This window comes from Centroberyx gerrardi, chromosome 13 (assembly GCF_048128805.1).
Source record: "Centroberyx gerrardi isolate f3 chromosome 13, fCenGer3.hap1.cur.20231027, whole genome shotgun sequence".
In the NCBI taxonomy this organism is placed as follows: Eukaryota; Metazoa; Chordata; class Actinopteri; order Beryciformes; family Berycidae; genus Centroberyx; species Centroberyx gerrardi.
The window spans coordinates 14,134,459-14,140,467 of NC_136009.1; positions in this window are offsets into that span (position 1 = coordinate 14,134,459).

The window sequence follows — 6,009 nt, forward strand, 5'->3', positions numbered from 1 at the left end:
CTACAGTAGTTGCTTGGCACAGTCAAGTAGGCTATTACCAAAACTAGTTTTCTGTTAAAGCAACACTTCTTCCTTTCTTTTTTGTTACACGGCATTACCCCTGACCTAGCCTATACCATGTATGTAGACAACCATACAGGCCCGGCCCACTGACTCTTCAATTTGACAATATTGCAGGCTTATACCACTGGTTTTGAACTACTATTCTACACTATTAGACTTGACACACCAGCAAAGTTCCTATTAAACAGCATTCAGTTTGGTTTGGCTATAATGTGACTGCCATAGCCTAAATTGCTGGACCCACTACACAAAAAAAGCTGACGCCAAGTCCACAGCGACTGCAATCTATGTGATGAAAATGTAACAGTATAAAACGCCCAATACTTCTATTAATCTATTACCAAACAAGTTTTTACCGGCCATAAAAAGCTTGCATTCCACTTACTTGTATAGTAGGCTAACTCCTTTGACTAGTCAATATCCTCCTGAAATTGCAGTTCTGCTTGATTTGTCCCATGTAATATTAGTTGTGTCTGCTCGTTGGTCCAGTGAGAAAATAAATAGCAGAATTCTTATTATTATAATTAAGGTATCTTATCTCTCCACTGACTTGCAGCCACAAAACACGGTGTCCTCTCCTTCCCATATGCAAGCTGCGACTGACAAGTGTAGGGAGTCCACAATAAGCTGAGTGGTTAACTCCGCCTCGACCGAGAGAGAGAGAGAGAGAGAGAGAGAGAGAGAGAGAGAGAGAGAGAGAGAGAGAGAGAGAGAGAGAGAGAGAGAGAGAGAGAGAGAGAGGGAGGGAGAGGCGGGAATATGAAATTAAAACACTAAATGAGCCGGTCCACATTCCGCCATATAATACCAGGCTTGTGTTCCTCACGAGTTTTTTAATTTCATTGTCACTTTCCAATATTATCATCGCACTTATTCCTACAAAACAAGGACCAGCATAGACTTCAAAATACCTCAAAAAGAAAATTAAATATTTCATTGGGACTGATGGGAAAGGAGCTGGGTCAAACCTGCTATTTTGAGAGCCTGGCTCCTTTGGAAGATTTAATTAGGCATTTAACTTCTCTTAATTTATTTTGGGGATTTGAAAAAAAAGAAAGAAAGCTTATTTCAGTTCTGTGAGGCTCCTTTTCTGTCGAAATTAGAGAAGCTTTTTTATAGGCTTTATAATCCTGTACAGGCAGTGTAAGAGGAGTACAAACTTCATAAAGTCAAACCCTCATAATCCTGACAATATCCTGCGACATTGTGAGGGACATTTGGAGGAAAAATCTTCTGTGAATATAAACTTTAGAGCTGAAACGTTATTAAAATTTAAAACCATATAAACTACAATTTATGTTCGTTTATATCAGAATAAAAATCTTCAGTATATCCCACCAAAAATACACAAACGGTTTGTTTTTGAGCATTAAAAAGACGAAATGAAGCTCATAAGTTATAATGCAGAACTATATCTCAAATATTCCAGTCTGTCCTGCCTCCTCTTCTGTTGCGTGGTTCATATGCTATAAAAGGCTAAACATCTAATCACATGCATTTCATACAAGCTGCAGCGAAATTAGGTCAGCTAGCTGGCCTACATTCTCCTTTAGTTCATATCATCTGTTTATGGCTGCACGGTGCTAATTTTTTCCGTCATTATTATCAGAATTATCACGGTTTGTCCATGCTTGGCTACAGTATAACCTTGTCGGACGATTTAGCTAGATATATATCTTCAGATCAATATTTTGTCCAGTATCCAGGGACTCGAAGAAGGAGGGAAAATACTGCAATAGCCTTTTTTTTTCTTTTTTTATATTATACCATAAAAAAAACTCACTATAGCTTTGAGCAGAGGAATCCACACAAGGTTGCTGTCCGTGGTGCAGAAAAGGCCCACGCCTATATGGCCAAATCCTGATAGCATATTCAGGCTGTATGCTTCGTTATCGGGTATGATATTATGATCTGACTGATATCTTGGCCGAGAAGATGAGATAGTGCGCGCGATAACAATCACCTCCTTTGATAAAAGAAGCCAATGGCGGAGACAAGACCCGAATAGCAACTTGCAATATCTCTCAAAGTTTGAAAGGATATTTAAAAGGTGCTGAAACGTGTCTTTTGTGTGTGTGTGTGTGTGTGTGTGTGTGTGTGTGTGTGTGCAGGTAAACCAATATAGGAGAGGGGAGAGGTAGCCTAGGTTTCCAAACGAAGCTTGCATCAGATAGCAGTACATATCTGATTATTGCGCATGGGCAATCTGTTAGTATCCTGGAGGTGCAGCTTGCCTGTCAGGCTGCAGCAGAGGTCCGGGCCTACTGTATGTTTCCCATTCAACACAATATCATTTATAAGCAGATCTAATCAGCCTGGCCTCTGATGCTGTCATCCTGTAATTGAACTTACAGTCGTTGTTGTGCTGTAGACTCGGTTAAAAGAAAAAGAAGGTAGGCCTACACAGTCAAAATTTCATTATATGCTACATTAGCATGAAAGCGAGATTCATTTTGATTGGATGAACAAGCCTCGAAGCCGCTGAGCATGCGCGGTCAGGACGTTAGCACACATGGCATCTTTATTGCATTTGCTTGTAAACTATATTCATTGTATTCATTGCCTTAATAAGGGGACAGTAAATGCTCTTGGCCTGCAGAGCATCACACCCATATTTAACAATGTTATAAAACCAGTTTTAATAAAATATAAAACACTGTCTAAGCCAATTGCATTGGGCAATGCTTTAACCTTGCATATCAGGGGGATACACTGACAGTCTGGCTCCAAGTTTAGTCTGCAAGTCACTGACTAGTTGTCTCCTAAAAAATTATGCATTTATTTTTTTTATTTATTTATTTATTTGTTTTTTACCAATAAAAGAATATATCACAGCTTTACACATCAAAAGTTACAGCCTACAACAAGAAATGGGACATAAAATTAGACTATAACTTGGAATAGGCCTATAGCAACTTGGGACCTGTTTTGCTCTTTTAAATTATTTAGGCTACATAGTAGATAATTAAATGTTTAATCCACTGCAAATTTTGCATTGAAACCCTGACCTAAATAACATTCAACTCACTGCAATAAAGCCTAGAAGATTTGCTGTGTTGAGAGTTTTAAATGTATTATTTTCCCCAGACATATTTTCAGCTCTACACACACACACACACACACACACACACACACACGCCTCCCATCCCTCGCCCTGCAGACCTCCAGTAGATTTTCCCACAAACAAGTGACCGGGAAAAAAAAAAAATACCCCCCACCCCTCCTCCCAACACACACACACACACACACACACACACACACACACACACACACACACACACGCACACACACACGCACACACACACACACACACACACCCCAAAAAAGAAAGAAGTCAACATCAAGTTCAACAACGTGCAGCAGAGCATTTGCATGACAATACGGTCTGGGATCCCCGAGGTCCCGTGAACAACAGAGTCTGGCGTCAGCCCCGCTACACTTTCCCAGGCTCACAACAATATCCTGCTGAACTCTGCACTGCAGACCGGGCCTCTTCAACAATATGAATACTTCTCACATGAGCACATGGCAGCGCAGGCCTCATCAAATATTCTGCATTTTTGTCCACTACATGCACCTAAATGTAGACTTACATTCCTCCCTTACAGGCTACGAAAACCACTTCAATGTTCTTATATAGTATTTCTATAGGGACTTAAAAAGTGTGTCTGTGGTGCTCAATGATAAGTTTATATTGTACCTTATGATATATTTTTTTTAATCTCCTGTGGCATTACTATGATATTCCTATAATATTCCTATAGGGTCTTGCTCTGATATTTTCCTTATAAAATGTTATTATAGGATTATTATAGCTAGTAATATAGAGCTATTATTTCAGACAAGGCTTTGTCAAAAAATATTATTAAAACGCCCCTGGTAAACTAACACACCACTGGCAATCCATTTTGTTCTCTTATTTAAAAGATCAAATAACAAGGAAAATGTAAAATAAGAAAAGCAACAACAACTCAAGCCTTAAGTAAAGCACAAACACCATGCTGCATCATCAGTGTCAAAAAGTATACTTACAAATCACTTCAGATAAATCCAAAATAGTTCCAGATAGATCCTCTGGCTTTGAAAAAAAAAATAATTTACTGAATTATCATTTTTGTCCCAGAAATGCCTCCCTCTTCTCTCTGAACTCCATCCAAATAAATTGGGCTTGATGTGTAGTTAGAGAGAGAGAGAGAGAGCGAGAGAGAGAGAGAGAGAGAGAGAGATGCCGCGTGGCAAAGGTGAACTGCAACTCCTGTCGTTAAAAGGCTTTTGTTCCTATTTTATTAGCCGTATTTACCGATAGCTGCCTATCATGTGATGTAAAAAAAAAGAAAAATCCCCTCTTACCAGATAAAGCGAGTCAGACAGACGGGACTGAGAGAGAGAGAGCTGCGGCTGCAGACAGGCAGAGAGGCGAGATGAGGATGGAGAGGGGAGGGGAGGGGAGGGGAGGGTGGATGATGATGAGGAGGAGGGAATAGCCGACGCAGGGCCTATCAAATTTGTCAAACAGGCCTGGGATATTTGGGGGGGAATAAACGAGAAGATAAAATAGCCTGAAAGTAGGTTGCCGCTGGTTCTGTTTTGAAATAGAAATCAGAACAGGCTTACATCAAGGCAGACAGCCACATCGGCGAAATCGTCCTGCTACATATAGTGACCATTGGTTAGAGCCGAATCTCCTATATGCAGTGATGGTGCTGAATAACAAGGTAACCTATAACCTCCAAACAACCACCAATATAAACAAATATAGGCTATAATTCTATTTTCAGTAAAGCATTCATTTGTGTTATTTTCTTGAAAACACCCTCATGCAAATATCCTCATAAAACTCCAATGAGTCTGCTTACTTAGTCAGATTACTTACCATAATATACACTATGAATTTACCTGATAAAGATTTATGTAAGCCTGTAAATGTGGGGGAAACTCTCTTCCATAAATTAAAGGGTGGTTACACTGAGTTTACGTGGGTTTACCCTGCTCTACACCCCTGGTCCTATATGTTTAGTTATTTTATTTAGCTTAATTGCCCCATAGCTCATTCCATAAGTCGATGCAATCTTAGTATGGATGCAACCTTTCTATGGTCAAACTGAACATAACGGACTATAGCTGCCTTGTTGCAGCGTTCAGATATGTGGTGCAAATGCTGTACATATCCCCAAAAAATTCAAGGTACTATGTTGACATGCTTTACCTTGCATGCATGCTAAACCTACACTATTTACAGGCTGTGTATAGTTGACCTGTGAGTGAAAGAGAGACTTGTAACTCTGCATATATAAGGATAACTATGTAAATCCAGTTACTATTGCCGACCTCTCACCTGTAGACCAACAGTTTGTAATTATTCCGGGAGACATACTTTGGGAATGTATTTTAACGATTTGAATGTTAAAACCAAACGACAGGCTATAAGCTGAGGCCTGGTTCACATTTTGAACACATCAGTCCAGTGTGTAAATTGAAGAAATATTACAATGCAGCCTAAACCTGCAGCCACTACAGGCTGAAACAGCGACACTCTTTGGTGAGAAGGGACAGGATCGACTCGTCAAAACTGTACAACATGCAGGAAACACTGCCCGAAGTGTGTTAAAAATGTATTTATTCATAATCACAGAAAGCTTGCATGGTTTTGTGAGGGGGAAAAGGGAATTAGACAAAAAGAAAAAAAAGGGAGTGACAAACCTGAAAGTTTTTTTTCTTGTGAAGGCAGATTCTCTAAGATTAAATGAAAACCGTAGAATAATATATTTAAGTCTCTATATCCTCTCCCTTCATGGAATTGGAATTAATCTATATCAATTTAACACACAGAAGAGGGTAATAGTAGGTTAAGGCAATGCTGGAAACAGTGACGTTCAAAGACATTCAAATTATCCTCACAAACCAATTTCGATGTATTTGTTCTGAAATATGACAGAATGGCACTAG